We start from the raw sequence: 19,592 nt of genomic DNA on the forward strand, positions 1-19,592 counted from the left end.
TGGTGCGCAAACAGCAACCAACTTTTACAGGGATTAAACAAAGATGATATAATCCCTAATGTACAATTGGAAGATACGGCATACGAAGATTGCAGTATCAAAACTCTTGGAATTATCTGGAATCCCAAGATAGATAAGCTTTGCGGAAAGACACAAATTGCTACAACACAAAAAATTACAAGGCGAGATGTTGTCTCAGAAATATTTAAAATATTTGATCCACTTGGGTTATTCTCGCCAGTCGTAATTAAGGCAAAAATATTTATGCAAAGCTTAACAAAGGAGAAATTCGACTACAATGAGGATTTGCCTGATAAGTTACAAAAACAATGGATACAATTCCGTAACAGCTTAGAGGCGTTGAACAACATAAAAATTTCACGTCATATTTTTGAAGGTCAAGTACCGACCTCAAAGGAGATCCACACTTTTGTTGATGCGTCTGAAAATGCGTATGCAGCAGCTGTTTATCTTCGAGCAGTTCATAAAGACAAAAGAGTGACTGTACAATTACTGTGTGCAAAATCGCATTTGGCTCCAATAAGTCAAATCACTCTTCCTCGACTGGAATTAAAGGCGGTAGTACTTGGTGCACAGTTAACATTCACGGTAAAGGAGCAATTATCCATGCAAGCCGTCCCAACTTACTACTGGGCAGACTCGGAAATTGTTTTATCATGGATAAATAGTCCTACCACAATAAAGGATAAATTTGTGGCAACACGAATTACGACTATTCAGGAAACATCTCTGCAAAAGGAATGGCGCCATGTACCATCAGAACAAAATGCCGCAGATGTTGCTTCAAGAGGAATTTGTGGTTCCAAATTTGCAAATCACAACCTGTGGTTTTTTGGTCCCCTATTTTTATATGGGCCGCCATCAAAATGGCCTGCACCATTTATTGCATCTAAAACTGAGCGCATCACCAAAGCGACAGAAACATCTCTTCTGTCAGTGCAAAACGATAGTGTACTATACCGCATTAATCATAGGAATTCCATTTCCAAGCTATTAAGAATAGTAGCATACATTATGCGTGTAAAAACAAGGCCATAAGTAAAGGGTGTAACGATTCAATTAGATGAATTGGAACAAGCAAGAAAAGTAATTCTCCGCATAATTCAACAAAAACACTTCAACAAGGAGTTTAAGAGCTTAAAAAATTCTCGTGAAGTGGAAAGAAGCAGCAGCCTAAGCGCACTCACACCCTTCATAGACCAGGATAATCTTATCAGAGTTGGAGGTAGATTGGAAGCCGCTGAATTGTCATTTGATGCGAAACACCCAATATTACTTCCATATAGTGACCAACTTGTAAAGTTAATTTTTGAAAAATTGCATAAAGACAATATGCATTGTGGTACCCAAGCTCTGGTGGCCATTTCACGGCAAAGATATTGGGCAATAAAAGCAAAAACAATCGCCCGAAGTGTCATTCTAAATTGCGTCAAATGTACCAGAGCCAAGCCAAAACTATTAGAGCAAATAATGGGAAACCTACCACCATTAAGAATAACTCAAGCAAGACCATTCTTGAATTCTGGTGTTGACTACTGTGAACCATTTAAAATTCACTACAAAATTCGTGGTAAAAAACCACATACCGCATATATCGCAATATTTTGCTGTTTTGCAACTAAAGCAGTCCATCTGGAGTTAGTGAGTGATCTTACAACCGAAGCGTTTTTGGCAGCACTTCGTCGTTTTATCAGTCGGCGAGGAAAATGTCAAACTTTACATTGTGATAATGCGACTAATTTTGTTGGAGCAAGGAATAAGCTTCAGGAGCTGGAAGATGCCATATTTTCAGAAAAGGCAAGAAAACGCATTGTCGAAAATTGTATTGACAAAGGAGTTAATTTTAAATTTATTCCACCAAGAGCTCCGCATTTTGGAGGATTGTGGGAAGCTGCGGTAAAATCAGCTAAGCATTTGCTGTTAAAAAATGTTATCACAGCTAATCTAACTTATGAGGAGTTTGAAACTGTTATTGTCGAGATCGAAGCAATAGTCAACTCTCGACCTTTAGTTCCCATGTCGAATGATCCAAATGATTTAACAGCAATCACTCCAGGTCATTTTCTCATTGGAGAACCACTCACCGCCCAGGCTGACAGGGAACCGTCTCAGCAACCCCAGACTTTAGGACAGCGATGGCAATCTGTATCAAAACTCAAACACGCATTTTGGAAGCAATGGTCAACTGATTATCTTCAACAACTGCAGCAGAAGCAAAAATGGAGATGCTCCTCAGCAAATATAAAGGAAGGAGCATTAGTCTTAATAAAAGAAGACAATATACCAGTATTGCAGTGGCCAATGGGACGAATTATCAAGATAATCCCTGGAAAAGACAATTTCGTCAGAGTAGTTGAAGTAAAAACATCAAAAGGAGTTTTTAAGCGCGACATTCAACACATTGCTCCGTTATTCGCAGAGGAAGAACCAACAAATAAGCATCCACTATCCGAGAACTCTGAGGACGCGGTGGTTGAGGAGACCACACCAAAAAGGAAAAAATCTACAGGGATATCATCATTGGCAATGGCATTAATAGTAATGCTTCTTCTTATACCATTAACTGTTGCTCAATCAGTAAATGTAACAAAATTTGTCTCAAAGCCAGGAATATTCTTTGAAAAAATTGGAAACGGTCAACTGGCCACAACGGACTGGTCTATAGTTGTTTATTACAACTTAAAGCCGTACTGGAATGATATGAACACATTCTCAATGGGAGTAACTAAAATTGGTCATTTATGTACTCAATTTCCACAACAAGAAGCGTGTTCTAGCATGTACCACCATTTAAAGCATTTAGAGGAAGATCTACAAGCGGAAAATATGTTACTCACAAGATCACGGAAGCAAAGAGCCCCACTAGATATCGTTGGTAATATAGCAAGTAGTCTTTTTGGCGTATTAGACTCAACATATGCTAACTAAATGGCCAAGACAATAACAAAAGTTAAAGGAAATGAAAAGCACCTATTGAATTTATTAAAAAATCAGACATCATTAATAGATTCAACAATAAATGTCATAAAAAGAGATGAGATCTCCAATTCAAAACGATTAAAATTGATTGAAGATTTTATCTCCGGCACAGAAAGTACCAAGAGTGCATTTGATAAACTCTCATGGTATATAACATTATCAACTCAACTGTCTATCTTGGTATCAAATCTCCATCGAATACAAACAGAAATAATAAATGTATTAACAGATATTCGTCATAATATGATCAGTCCAATGTTAATATCACCACGGCAACTAAAGGAGCAGCTGGAACAAATTCATGGTCATTTAAAAGCTGGACAGATGCTCCCAATTTCGCCAGATAACTTACTTATGGCTTATCAGCTAATGAGAGGCGAAGGAACTATTGTAAATGATCACGTCATTATTAAAGTGAAACTTCCTTTAATATCATCTCAAGTTTTAGACATTTACAAATTGACTCCAATTCCATTTCTAACTAGGGAAGGCATTCATCTAATTGAGATAAATTCACCGTTCCTTGCATTCAATAGTCATCGTGATGAATTTATGGAAATGTCAGAAGCAGAATTTAATTCTTGTCAAAAGAAAACAACAAGAGAATTCATCTGTTACAACAAGCAAGTAATGCTTTCATCAGAAACAAGCTGCGAAATGAAATTATTTCACAATAAAACAGATGCATCTTGTAAAATAATTAATACAAAAAAACCATTTCTTTTGTATGGAATGTCTGCCACAAATCAATGGATATATGCAACAAACGCATCTTTAAAATTAGCTGCTGTTTGCTTAGATGGAACATCTTCAATAGAGTTACAAGAGTCTGGCTATTTAACTGCAAGTCCTGGATGTACCATTAGAAATACATTGATCACAATAACTACACTGGATCATACAGAAAGCACACTACAGGCATCATATGCTCGATTCGGAGATAGCAATTTGACCGAATTTTTACCGAAAAAATCCAAGACCACGGTTGAAGTTGATACTCAAAAACTACACTTCAATGAACTTCTCCAGAGAAAATTGGAACTATTTCCAGACAATAGTTTCAAGTTACCCCACAATCTCTCTAACATCGAACATCATCAAATAGCCATTTATGTTGGATTAATATTTGTAATGATCATCAGCATTATTCATCTTCTCAAAAGAAAGCAGAAGTCTACCAACTCATTACCACTTCATCAAGGACCGAATACACCTACAACTGCAGCTACATCCACGACTCAGCCGTTTACAATCAACATAAATGACTGTTGAACATCCGTTCAACGGCCGGGAGAATGTACGATTTTCGTCAAGGAAAAAATAGTTCGCAGCTGGATCAGTATTTATGGGTTAACTTAGATAAGGGTCGTTTTGTTGATATCGGCCTACCTAAACAAGCACAGGACGATATCGGCCTGTGTCCATATGTTCGGAACTATCGTAAAAGAAAACTCACAGATAATCACGTCTTCACACCATCTGCAGTCCTATCTGTAGTAATATTGTCTTTAAGATATCTGTGTCCAACTGGTATTGTTTTGATAGGCTAACCAATGTAACAAATAATTGTAATCTTGACTAGACCTAAGTAAATATCTTTAACCAAAAAACATGTATATAAAGCCTAGGTTTGACTCAATAAAATTAGTACGAAAAGAACTCTTGACGTATTCACTTCTCCGCAGCCCAATTTGTACTGTACTTATTGCGGCGACTATTGCCACTGGTATTGAACTTGCGGCACGCAACAAAAACAAAACTCTACTTTTCAGCATTTAGAATTCATTTGAATTCGCACATCGATAATAAATCGATGGCAACACCTCAAGGCCCAGCATCAGCAGATTACTGTGCGATGGAAAGAGGAGTACCTGAAAGAACTACATAAGCGCAACAAATGGCAAGCTCCAGATCGGAACATCCAAGTTGGCGATATGGTGGTTGTCAAAGAGGACAACATACCATCCAACGATTGGCGACTCGGCAGAGTCGTGTCGGTCTATCCGGGAGCCGACAGCCGGGTTCGCGTCATCGACGTCCTCACTTCGCGGGGCACAATAAAGCGCCCAGTTCATAAAGTTGTGCTTCTTCCGACAGAGGCTCAAATTGTTCCGCAGCCCGGTCAATAGCTCACACGTAGTCGATAATCATTCCGCGCGCTAGTTACCGCCTCAGCACATTCCATCGGCGGTCCCCCACCTAAACCCCTTCGGTCGCCAAGCAACTAAAGACCGTACACTTGAATTGGCAACTAAGTTGCCAAACAAACAAACATAGCGGCTACTGCTGAGTCCAAGCCCCAGATATGCATCCGGTCTAATTACAGTCCCACTCCGCTTGATCAGCAGTTTGTACTTAGGCAAGAAGGTTCGAGCCAAGAGATATAAATAAAGATATTCATTCTGAATTTGACTTTTAATCAAGAATGTGTTTCTTTTGTGCTCTTTTATTTGGCTCGGAGATTGGTCTACGATCTATATCAAGGAACCTACTAATTAATATTGATAACTGGCGCAGTCGGCAGCTTTCGTCAACGGACGGATTCGACCAAGGACAGGAAGGATCTGAGACGGCGAAAGGAAGCAGAAAAGAAGGACAGATGTTCTGGATTACGTTTAGCATTATTATGTAAGAGAGTGAGTAGAGTGAAGTGGGTGCAATGGAGTGTAAAGAAAATAAAGTGGAAATTAATAAAATAAATCTAAATACAACGACCAGACAAATAGGAAGGAATTAATTAATAAACATGCAAGCAACAAGTTATAAACGGTGATAATGAAAGCAGTAATTCGAACCGCAGACAAACGTAAAAAGAGCGTAGGCCAAGGCAAGGACAGCAGGAAAATGAATAAATAATGAACAAATATAGTGAAGAAGTTAATAACAAGAAATAGACAAATTTTTATTAAATTAAATAGTGTTCATATTCGCGAATTAAACGAAAAGTTCGATTGTAACAATGACTCGTGGTCAAACGTCGGCGAACGGTCGAGAGCACCGACGGTTCGAGGTTGCGTCGAACGGTTCGATCGAACGGGCGGCCGTCGACAAGCGTCGGCAGGTGGTCGTGGTTGTCGATGGTTCGATGCGAACCGAACAACTCGGGCAAACGTTCGATCGTCGACGAATGACGGATGCAGCATGTTGCAGATAGTTAGTGTTGAGGTATGAGGGTATTCGTGTTAAAACGACGGCAGCCGGGAGGTTGCAGACAGCTCGGGTCGAGTTGGCAACGGTTGTCGGCAAGTTCAAGACAATACAGATGACGATCGAACGGTTCGATCGGTGCAGGCACAGTGGTATGTGGAGTGGCAGACTAGGAATTGAGGGCAAGAGTAGATTAAACAAGTAATAAATAAATTTAAATAAAGAAATAATAAATAAATAATGGAATAAAATTATTTAAATAAAATAAATAAAAATAAATAAATAAAGTTGAAGAAAGAAAGAAATAAATCAAAGTTAAAGAAATAATCAAAGAAACTAATTGTCCCCTTTAACATGTATTAGGCGGCGCACTGTGGTACACAGGGCGGCCGTTTAGCATGAGGAAAGGGTAAAGGAATGCGAAGAAATGACGATTTCAGTGAAAATAAGTGATATCGGATGATGTTTTTCATTTGTATTAGGCGACGAACTGTGGAAACAGAGTGGCCGCCTAGCAAATGGAAGGTATTGATTCGATAGACAGTAAGAATAATTTTGTGTACACCCATTAACATGTATTGGGAGGCGCACTGTAATGCACAAGGCGGCCGCTTAGCATGTGGATGAGGAGGTACATTGGTAGACAAGCAACATAAGAGGCTATCCACATGTATTAAGCGATACACTGTAGAAAACAGGGTAGTCGTTTAGCATGGGGGGCGGCCAAAACAACAAAATACCCTGATGGCAATGTCTGTCCGCATTTGGTCGTGATGCTGTATCGCACAGCCGATCGGCTAGCTTCAGCATGCCGGGTAACAAAACAGAATACGCGAAACAAATAAGAAATAATGAATAAAGAAACATATAAAGAAATAACTAAATAAACGAAATTAAATACAGCAAGTTGCAATGAGTTTAGATGGTAGAAGACAGGGAACGATAACAAGAACAAAATAAATAATAAAATTTTGACCCATTGGTGATATTTTAAGAAATCAATTTAGCAAAAGTACTCATTTTAAATTAATTCCAGAACTCCATTACACCACACGGAAACTCCCTGAACCACAACACAATACCAAGAGAAGATAAAGAATACAATTAAAACAATAACTTAAGTACACAAGCACACATACATACATTTAAACACTATTAATATAGTTGGAAAATCCGTGAGGTTTTTCACGGAATTGAAAATGATTTAAATTTGACTTGCGGTGTAGCAGCCTAGCTGGGGATTTTCCTTCACGAAAGAAGACGCAAAGACAACTCCAAATCAATGCAATTTATTGCGCGGGCGCAGCCAACGTAGACGAAAGATTATGATTGACTGACTCACACGAGCAGTGCCAAATTCTGACGAAGTTACAAGCTTATCATTATAAGAGTAAGAGTAAGAGTAATTTAATTTACGAGCTAGGCTTAGAGTACAAGAACTTCATTGGACTTCAATTTTTCTCTACTTCAGTTTTTTCTTTTTACTTATAATTATGTATTTATAATTTATTATTCCAAATTTGTGTTCGACTGCTCCAACATTCCGGCCCCGTTGAAGGCTTCCGGCACTTTAACAATTTCGTTGCTTTCGTTGCCAATTATCAGCAACGCCAATTTATGAATTGCTCGCCTAATTACGCCTCCTTTGGTTTTTATTTCGGCCACCCTCACTCGCTTGTCTTCGCCGAGTGATGTCGCCACGACGCGTCCTGTTAACCACCGTTGAGGAGGTAGATTGTCCTCGTGTACGAGGACCAAGCTGCCGATTTCCAAATTGGTGCCTGCTGTGCACCACTTGCTGCGCTGCTGCAGGCTGGCCAGGTAGTCCTTGGACCAGGTTTGCCAAAACTGCAGACAGCATTCGCCACCGCTTCAAATACTCGAAGCTGGCCTTTCTGCATACTCCGTCTGTGCTGGATTCTGGCGGCAGCGTAAGAAGAGGCTGGCCGATCAAAAGATGCCCTGGAGTTAGTGCCTCTCCATCGTTGGGGTCGTTGCCAGGCGACGCGATTGGACGCGAGTTGAGCAGCGCCTCGACTTCGACCAGATGCGTGCTGAGCTCGTCTGCTGTGAGTCTGGCATTGCCGACTCCTCGGAGCAACCGATGCTTGGCTGCCTTGACTGCTGCTTCCCACAGTCCGCCGAAGTGTGGTGACCTCGGAGGAACAAAACACCACTCGACGCCTCTCTGCGCCGCGTATGATGTCAGCTGGCCTTGGTTCCGACGAAACGCTGTTTGCAGCTCCTCCAGGACTTTGCTCGCTCCCACGAAGTTGGTCGCGTTGTCGCTGTATATCTTCTCCGGAAGACCCCTCCGTCCGACGAACCTTTTAAATAAAGATAAAAAACTGTCAGTAGAAAGATCGACAACGAGTTCCAGGTGAACAGCCTTTGACGAAAAACACACGAAAACAGCCACATAGGTCTTGATTGGAGGTTTTCCTCGGAGTTTTAACGAGACATAAAATGGACCGCAGAAATCTACCCCACAAATCAAGAAAGGACGAGCTTGTCTAACCCGATCGGCTGGCAAATTGCCCATTATTTGTCCAAGAAGTACAGGCTTATAGCGAAAACAGTGGACGCAGTCTCGAACAATTTTTGTGCACGCCTCTCGAGCATTAATTAGCCAAATCTGCTGCCTCAAAAGCGAGACCATCACTTTGGCGCCTGCATGATAATGCCTGTGGTGTAAATTGTGAAGGAACAACATAACGAATTGTGATTTTTGAGAGAGCATTAAGGGAAATTTGGCGTCATACGGGATTGATGCATTCAACAGTCTGCCTCCAACACGAATTAATCGAAATGCCACCCCATCTAACTCGAATGTGTGTATGAAGGGATTTAAGCGTTGAAACTGTGGGGCCAAAACCTGCGATTTCTCCAACTTTAAAAATTCTGACCCTAACTCAAGTCCTTGAACTATTTGCACGAGCCTTAGGAATGACAATCTTAACTCCCTTGCGGAAATCACAGATTTGCATAGACCCTTTTTTTTTTCTAGTAAAACGATGTACATATGCCATAATGCGGAGTAATTTGTCGAATGACGAACATCTTTCTATAAGACCAAGGAAAACGTTTGGTTCACTTGTCGCAACGGAATGCACTGTAGCACTTTTCTTGTTCTCTGACAGCTTCAATTCCAAAGAAACATCAATCTGGTGAAGGTGGGGCCATTCGATGTAACTGCGTAGTAAAAAATCTGGCCCATTTTCCCACAGAGAACATCTCAAGCCGTCCACATCTGTTCCACGCGACACTAAATCAGCTGGATTCTCAGTTGTAGGAACATGACGCCAAACTGCATTTTCTGATAGCTCTTGGATTTCAGAAACTCTGTTTGCGACGAACGTTGCGAGTGTGGATGGATCCCTTTTAAGCCAATAAAGTGTGACTTGAGAATCTGACCAAAAATTAATGCTTTCGATCTCCAAAGAGTCAAGCAATGGGGCTAACTGAGCCCAGAGCTTTACAAGCAGGTGCGCTGCACATAGCTCGAGCCTTGGAATGGATTTCGTCTTGAGAGGTGACACTCGCGATTTGGCGCTTAACAACCTAGATAAACTTTTTGTCCCAACACTTGTGCGGACATATATACAACAGCCATAAGCTTCACTTGAAGCATCAGCGAAACCGTGGATTTGAACAGATTCATATGCTGGCAGACAGATGTATCGAGGTATTGAGATCTTGTTTAATTCCAGCAAATTCTGCTTAAACTTGTTCCAACTGGTAAGCAGACTCATAGGGACCGATTCATCCCAATCCAATTTTTGTCGCCATAGTTCTTGCAACAAAATCTTGGCCTTAGTTATTTAAGGACACAGTAATCCTAAGGGATCAAATAGACTAGCTGTGACAGACAAAATGTTACGCTTTGTTGGTGGTAATGAATCAAATGACTTATCTAGGCTATAATGAAACACATCACTTTGCGGATCCCATTTCATACCAAGAGTTTTGACGGATGTAGAATGGTCAAGTGTCAGAGACTTTTCCGGCCCTGTATCTGCCAGAAGGCTGGAATGATTGGTGGCCCATTTGGCCAGATCGAAGCCCCCATATTTCAAAACCTCAGTTAATTCTCTACGAATAATTTTTAACTCCTCTAAACTATCAGCTCCTGTGATCATGTCGTCAACATAGAAATCACTTGCGATAACCTGAGATGCAATGGGGTGTGATTCCGAATAGATCTTTGATAATTCAATTAGACAACGAATCGCCAAAAAAGGAGCTGATGCTGTTCCATAAGTAACAGTGTTTAGCCGATAAGTTTGAAGTTGGTCTGTGCCTTTCTCTCTCCACAAAATAAGTTGAAAGTCCCGATCATCTTCGGCGACGACAACTTGCCGATACATCTTTGAGATGTCAGCTGTTAAAGCATACTTCTTTAATCGAAACCGTGATAGAATGGCGTACAAATCCCTCTGAATAGTTGGTACCACCATTAACGTCTCATTTAACGAGACCGAAGTTGACGTCTTACTTGACGCGTCGAATACAACTCTCAACTTCGTGGTGCTACTTTCAGGTCTCAGGACACATTGATGCGGAATGTAGTAATGGTGACCTGGAGGAGGTATCGGAAGCAATGACATATGACCAAGGGTAAGATACTCTCTCATGAATTCTTGGTACATATCATGCAAATTGGCGTCACGGTTAAGTTTGCGCTCCAACGCAAGAAATCTGCGCTTTGCTGTTTCGAAAGACAGTCCTAGCACATTCGAATTCATTTTAAATGGTAGCTTTACCTCAAACCGACCCGAGGCAAGTCTTTTTACTGTTTCCTTGAAGTGTTGCTCACAAGCAACTTGTTCAGCTGTATAGACAGCCTTCGAACTCTCTGTGACTTGTTCCAAATTCCAAAATCGTTCAACTAGAGAGTCGAGAGAACCGATATCATCGTTAACAGTGACGCTACAAACCTGAGCACTATTCAACGTTTGCTGAGTATACCTCCCAGAAACAATCCACCCCAGTAAAGTTTTCTGAATTGTTGGGTGGTGGGAACCTAACTTTATTTGGCCTACGCTTAAAAGTTCGAAAAATATTTCTGCGCCAATTAGCAGGTCCACCTTTGCAGGCTTATAAAAGCGAGGGTCTGCCAACTCAATGTTTGCTGGTATACTCCACTGCGCACAGTTCACCTCATGGTCTGGTTGGTATGTCGAAATCGATTTTAAGACCCAAAAATCGGATCCAAAACTATGAGCATTGATCCTAGAATGTATCGATGTGTGGACCTTGTGTCGTACTACCGATTCACTATTTCCTACAGTGGTAACGTTTAAGTATGACTCTTCTCTTTTTAAACGCAGACGTTGTGCTAGATTCTCAGCCATAAAGTTTATTTGCGAACCCGAATCTAAAAGACCTCTTGCTAACTGAAGTTGCCCAAACCTATCTCGTACCTTTACTATCGCAGTAGCAAGAATGACTTGGTCATTGCTCGCGACATGACTTGAATAGGCTTGATTTTGCTGGCCGGCAGCTACTGCGTTGCTCTGAGAGCGCACTTGCGGCACTGATCCAGGAACAGTTGGCTGATGCTCTACATCGTAGCGGTGAAGAAGCGTGTTATGTGGTGTTGAACAAACACGACACTTTGCAGCATTGCCTTTCTTAACTGGATGTCCTTGAAAAATTAGAAGCGTTTTTCTAATTATTAAAAACCGAAATTTGGGTGGCTAATTAATATTTTTATTTTGGCAAAACGACAACGAAAAAGAAATGCGTGCGCTCGATCAAACTCAATTTCAACGAATGCTCTAGTCTCCACAATCATACTTAAGCCTAGCTTACCGAAGGTTGGCGAAGACGGAGCGAACTCGCAGAGAGCGAACGAAAGCTTTATTGCGCTCCCGCCTTCGCCCTAAACTAACTTACAGTAAACTTCAAATTCAATTCAATAAGACTTATTTTAACAATTCAAAAAATAAAAAGAAAACGAAAAACTGGCTTCAGCCAACACCGGCCCCGTTGAAGGCCCGTCCGGCTTCAACATATTGGAAGCGGCGCCAATTTGTGAATGGCTCGCCTAAAAATTCCTCCTCCGCTGGTCCTCACTTCGACGACCCTGACCATGCCGTCCTCTCCTGCGTGAGTGGCGATGATCCTCCCTATCAGCCATTGTTGAGGCGGCAGGTTGTCCTCGGCGACGACGACCAGTTGTCCTTCCTGGATGTTGGGCTGCTCCTGGTGCCATTTGCCCCGAACTTGAAGGCCCAGCACATACTCCAGGGACCATCGCCGCCAAAACATTTGCCTGGCTGACGAGACAAGTTGCCATCGCCGCAAGCAACTGAGACCCGCCTGGTCCGGGGTCCGGAGTGCTGGGATGGGGAATAGCGGCCCGCCTGTCAGCAGGTGCCCTGGTGTTAGCGCTTCTCCGTCGCTGGGATCGTTGGATAGCGCGCCTAGCGGCCGGGAGTTCATCGCCGCCTCGATCCCGACGAGCACCGTCTCCAGCTCTTCTGCGGTTAGGAGCGCGCTGCCCACCGCTCGTAGGAGTAGGTGCTTTGCAGTTTTCACACCTGCCTCCCAAAGCCCGCCCATGTGCGGAGCCCGAGGCGGTGTGAATGCAAACTCGCATCCGCTTCTTGACGCGAATTCTCGAATGGCGTCTGCCTCCTTCTCTATGCGCTCCCGAAGGCCCTGGAAGTGGCGACTCGCTCCGACGAAGTTCGTCGCGTTGTCGCAGTGGACTGTGCGAGGGCATCCTCGGCGCCCAACGAACCTTTGGAAAGCCAATAAGAAGGAGTTAGTGGTTAAGTCTGACACAATTTCTAAATGAACCGCTTTGGACGCAAAACACACAAAAAGCGCTATGTAGGACTTATAAGGAGGCCTTCCACGAATTTTCAATGTCGTATAGACGGGGCCACAAAAATCAACGCCACAGATACTAAATGGGCGGAGAGCACGGAGACGATCTGCGGGTAAATTTCCCATAATTTGTGTCATTAGTCGAGGCTTGCATTTAAAGCAGCGAATACAGGATCGAACTATTTGACTGCAGACCTCCTGAGCGTTTACGATCCAAATACGCTGTCGAAGGAGACTCACAAGTGCTCGTGGCCCGACATGAAAATTGGTTAGATGCAAATGCCGGACATAGCTCTGCACAAATTGGGAGCATTTTGTCAACAGCAGGGGAAACTTGGCATCGTACGTTATAGGAGCATTTGCTAATCGCCCCCCAACTCGCAACAACGAAAAATTACACCAAGTGCCTGAGTCTTCATGAATGAATGGGTTCAATCTTTGAAGACTTGGGCCAACTCTGGAGTTCTTCCGAACTTTTTCAAGAACTTCGTGATACTCGTGTTTCTGGATGGTCTCGACAATTTTTAAGAAGGCTTCGTTGTACTCATTCGGAGACAGAGTTTTTTCAAAAACTATACTCTTGTCTCTGCATTTCCTTATAAAGCGGAACATGTAACCGAACACTCTAAGCAGCTTGAGGTGTGACGAAAATCCCTCGATGACATCTACCAGTTCCGACTTCCGTACCGTGGCGGCCATCGTTACCACAGTCTTCCTTGATTCTTCAATTAGGACCTTTTCATCAAGAACGAAATGTGAATTTTTGGGCCAGGTCTCTTCTCCATTCTTCAAAAAGGATGGTCCAGTAAACCAGATTGAATCGCTAATTTCCTCTATGTCACAACCTCTTGATACAATATCTGCTGGGTTCTGTTTAGTTGGGACATGCCGCCACGTAGCTTCTCCTGACCACTCCTGAATCTCCGCTACCCTATTCGAGACGAATATCGACAAAGAAGACGGATGGGATCGAATCCAATGCAACGTAACTTCCGAGTCTGACCAATATACTATCCGTTCGATAGGGACCTTTAATAGGGGTTTGATTCTATGACAGAGATCTGCGAGAAGGTGAGCGGCACATAACTCAAGCCTTGGGAGCGTTTTAGTCTTGAGCGGCGCTACTTTAGATTTTGAAGTCAGTAATGACAGTTTAATACCTTCTGCAGTTTTGCTACGAATATAGACGCAAGCTCCATAAGCTCTCATGGATGCGTCGGCAAAGGCATGCAATTGAACCGGTGACATCGGATCGGTGTGCACATACCGCGGAATTGTTATCTCTTCCAAACGAGACAATGAATTTTTCAATTTATTCCACGCAGTTTCCAAATGCACAGGAATCGACTCATCCCAATCCAACTTGTTCAGCCAGAGTTCCTGCAATAGGATTTTTCCTCTGATTACGATAGGACTAAGCAAGCCGAGGGGGTCGAACAGCTTCGATGTCACCGATAGTATGTTCCGCTTTGTCGCTCTGAGACCCATGACGGAATTGTCAATTTCAAACTTGAAAGAATCTTCGTTAGGCAACCACGATATGCCTAACGCCTTCGTCGACTCTGAATCCGAGATCGGTATGGATTTAACTGTGCTCTCAGATGCGGTGACCTCAGGTGAGTTCGAAAACCACTTTGTCAATTCAAAACCGGCGGTTTGAAGAACCTCCTTCAGACCTAATAGATCTGAGCTCCTCGACGCATGCAGCACCAGTTAGCATATCATCGACGTAAAAGTCGGATCCAATCACTGCAGCAGCTCTAGGGAATGAAAGTGTGGCAGATTCACTCAACCTTTTTAAACACCGAATCGCTAGATATGGAGCTGGACCAGTTCCATATGTTACGGTGTTGAGCTGGTATAATCTCAAGGACTCTGAGGGGTCTCTTCTCCACACTATGAGTTGAAATGGCCTATCCGCTTTATTTACCATTACTTGGCGATACATTTTTTTAACATCAGATGTCAGAGCAAACCTGTGCAGCCGGAAGCGGAGCAGTGTGGAGTATAACTCATCTTGGATAGTTGGGCCTACCATCAAGATATCATTTAGGGACACCTGAGATGACGTTTTGCAAGAGGCGTCAAACACGACACGCAACTTAGTAGACGTACTCTGGGGCCTAAGGACACACTGATGCGGAATAACATAATGTGGAGTCAAGGGAACTCTATTGTCTGTAGGAGACATATGACCTAACGCGAGGTATTCTTCCATGAATTCGAGATACATTTTCTTTAATTCAGGATCTCGCGACAACCTTCTTTCGAGCGACAGAAATCTCCTTTTTGCAACCTCGAATGAGTTGCCCAATCCAGTGGGATCAGATTTGAACAGCAATCTAACTTCAAACCGACCTGATGGCAAAACCTGAGTGGTCTTTCTATAGTGTTCTTCACACAACTTATGCTCAGGTGATAGAATTTTCCTTATAGATGGCATTTCTTCCAGTGACCAAAACTTTTGTAGCGTGCTATCAATCGATACTAACAGCTCTTCACTACAACTATAACTATTCACAACATCTCTTGGGGCAGACGCCTTGTATCTGCCTAAAACAACCCATCCAAGTAGGGTCTTTTGAAGAGTTGGATAGTCAGGACCTTGCTTAATTTGACCAACAGCTAAAAGCTCGAAAAATGATTCTGCTCCTATCAACATATCTATTCTTTGTGGCTTGTAGAAATAGGGGTCTGCTAATGGTACGTTCTTTGGAATTTTCCAGTCACTGATATTCACAGACTGGTCCGGATGATATCCGGATATCGATTTCAAAATCCAAAAATCGAACGAAAATTCACTACCATTTATTCGCGACTTCACCACTGTGTGTACCTTTTTCTTAACTTGAGAATTGGATTCGCCAATACCAAGTAAGTTGATACACGATTCCTCTTTACGGATCTGTAAGCGGCGAGCAAGGTCTTCTGTAACGAAATTGGCTTGAGACCCAGAGTCAAGAAGGGCTCGAGCCAAAATGTATTCACCGCTTTTCGTGCGGACACTTACGATCGACGTGGCCAAAATCACCCTGTCCAATGATGTCGCATGCATAACATGTGACGTGGAAGGCTGATCCTGATTTTTAGAGGGAGACAGACTCTCTTGGGGTGGTGGCAACGCTAAACTATTCTCGGAGACGGTATACCTGTGCAGTAAAACGTGATGCGAGCGACCACAAACTCGACATTTACTACTCTTGCATTTGGAAACCGTATGACCCTTTCGCAGACAATTTATGCACAAAGACGCAGATTTAACAAAATCGAACCTTTGCATTACTGACAGCCGACCAAACGGACTGCAGTTCGCTAGGACATGGTCTCCAGCATTGCAATAGCTACAACTTTGCACGGACTTAGTGTTGGTCGAAGAACACGAAAACGAGCTTCGATTATGTTTGCTCGGAATTAATTTATCTTGCTTTGGTTTTGATGTTTCCTCAGCAGATAAATGCTGATATCGGCGATTCAACATCTTCTCACAATCGGACCAAAGCGGCAAAGTTTCATAATCGAGCTGTTCTTCCCATTTTTGTTTAGTCACTGGGTCTACTCTGTTCAAGACGAGATAAATCAACATTGCATTGGATATTTTTGTATCATCTCCTATCGATAACAACGATCCATAAATTGATGAAACGGTATCGATAAGGCTTCTTAAGGAAGACGCTGATTGGTGCGTAATTTTTGGAAGAGTGAACAATGTTGAGATATTATTCATAAAAATCAAGCATTCGTTATCGTAGACTTTTTTAAGGCTGGCCATAGCCTTCTCATAGTTGCTCGCGGTGACTTGATAAGCCTTAATGGTCCCTAAGGCTTCACCGGAGAGACACGAAATCAGGTGATTAAATTTCTCGATAACTGGAATGCTGTCGTCTTGATAAACGAGAGTTTCAAAAAGGCTGATGAAATTTTTAAACTCCGAATATTCGCCGCTGAACTTTGGCAAGGCCAAATTCGAAAGCCGAGCTCGAGTTGGGGCTACAGAAGCTGATCCGGAAATTTTTGGATCGCTTGCTGTCTTCAAGGCCCACAAAAGCGACATTAATTTTGCCTTGGTAACAATTGATAGCTCCTCCAACTCATCTCTAAATTCATCGCCATCATCTATATCTTCTATCTCTTCTTGCAATAGATTTGCCTTATTAATTGCAGCGTTTAACGTATCTAATCTGCATTTTAATTCTTCTTCTTTAATCGCGATCGCGCCAGAATCGAGTCGATCACTTAATCGGCGAATGCTTTTTACTCGATTTTGTAACTTGGCTTTCAAGTCTTCAAGCAGGTTACTTTTGGGCTTTTCTTGGCTCATTTTTGAATTAAATTATCAAAAACCAAATTTATTTAAGTAAATTATTAAAGGACCAAGTGTGAAAAATTTAAATGAAATTAATTTTCGAATTAAACCACAAAAAAAATAATAATTTATAAATTATTAAATTTGTTCGAAAAAAATTATTAAATAATTATTATTATTAAATAATTATTTAAAGGCGAAAAACAACGAAAATAATTTTTAAATTGAATATCGAGGCACGAAGTATCAAAATTAATAGTGGGTGCAAACGACGGCGAAAAACAATATACCCAACCGAATGCGGGGTAGCGCGTCACTTGACGGTCCGTTAACCTGTAGCGCGCCCAAATGACAAGAACCCAACAACAACAACAACGCTGCTAGCGGCGCTTGGTCGAAAAAAAACGAAAAAGTTTACCGCTGCAGCTGCTTGTATATAAGGGCTTATTTATTTGTGTATAACGGCTCAGATTAACTTCCCAACTATTAACTTGCAAGGTTTTAACGATAATTAAAAACAAGGGGGGCGACAGTGATTGCAATAATTTAGCACAATTTAACAAAAGTTGCATCCAAATTGGTTCAAATAGTATACATCAATTTAGCACTTGTAAATATATTAGGTATTTATATATATATAATGGCTTTAATATTTTGCTACTCTTTGAAATTATTAAAATTGTTTAAATTTTATTTTGCATGCAATCTAGCTCTACTATTTTGTACATATGTGCCAAGAATTGAAAGCGAGGTGCAATTTTTCAGCACTAGACAATCAACAAATATTTCTAGTTTTTTGTCAAAACTCAGCTTTCAATTTTTTGCACAAATACCTTTGGTTCTTCGTTTGGATCTTTCAATCCAGCTGCCACTTTCCTTTTGCAACTCGAACAATCGTAGGGCATCCCTCGTCGGTGGCAGTAACGTCGAATTAAAGTATTAAATTTCGCGACCGGCACGAGTGAATTTGTTGTTGTTTTTTAATAATTAAAAACACCACACGTCGCGGGCAACTTGTATGTACTTCACAAGAACTTTATATTTTTGTGCAATTTTTATAGCAAAAAAAAACCACAAGAAAAAAATCACTTGCAATTGTTTGTTATTTGTTGCCTTTTATTTAATTAATTAGTCCACCCGGGGGCGCCATGAAAAAAATTAGAAGCGTTTTTCTAATTATTAAAAACCGAAACCTGGGTGGCTAATTAATATTTTTATTTTGGCAAAACGACAACGAAAAAGAAATGCGTGCGCTCGATCAAACTCAATTTCAACGAATGCTCTATTCTCCACAATCATACTTAAGCCTAGCTTACCGAAGGTTGGCGAAGACGGAGCGAACTCGCAGAGAGCGAACGAAAGCTTTATTGCGCTCCCGCCTTCGCCCTAAACTAACTTACAGTAAACTTCAAATTCAATTCAATAAGACTTATTTTAACAATTCAAAAAATAAAAAGAAAACGAACGAAAATGACGTAGACAATTAATGCACAAACGGTGGTGCTTAACGAAATTAAAACGCTGAATTACCGGTAGAGCAACAAAAAGCTTGACAACTGCCTAAACTGTGGTCCGACGCTGAGCAATATTGACATTTTGTCTCAGTCCGTCGTTCTGTCTTTGTGCATGAAAAAGAAGATCTTGAAAATCCCTTATTTGATCCCTGGCTGGTCTTTCCCTTGTTCCTTGTGGATTCCTCAGCAACTAAATGCTGATACCGACGATTTAGCTGAACCACGCAATCGGACCATGTTGGCAAAGTATCGTAATCCATCTGTTCTTCAAAGCGCGATTTCGTACCGTGATCTACTTTGGACATTGCTATGTGAATCAACATGGCGTTATTTATTTCCTTCTCGCTCCCCAAAGACTGTAATGACGCATACAGAGCTGACATTTCATCGATTAGAGACCTTAAACTGGAAGCCGATGGTTTTAGTACAGGAGGGATTTCAAATAATTGTGACACTGTATCAAAAAAGATCAGACATTTGTTATCATAAACACTTTTTAAACTATCCAATGCCTTTTCGTAATTACTCTCCGAAATTTGAAAAGCCTTAACTGTTCCTAGGGCACCATCAGTTAGACAAGAAAGCAAGTGATTAAACTTCTCGACATTTGTTAAAGATGTATCATTATGCACCAAGCTTTCAAAAAGACTTATAAAGTTTTTAAATTCCGCATGTTTTCCGCTAAATTTAGGCAGATTTACTTTTGGCAAATTTGATATCGGACGATGATGATTGTTATCCGCCTGATTGACTTTTTTAGAATCGTTAACTTGCATTGCAGACCGGTATAA

This window comes from Drosophila ficusphila, unplaced genomic scaffold, assembly GCF_018152265.1.
Source record: "Drosophila ficusphila isolate 14025-0441.05 unplaced genomic scaffold, ASM1815226v1 contig_580, whole genome shotgun sequence".
NCBI lineage: Eukaryota > Metazoa > Arthropoda > Insecta > Diptera > Drosophilidae > Drosophila > Drosophila ficusphila.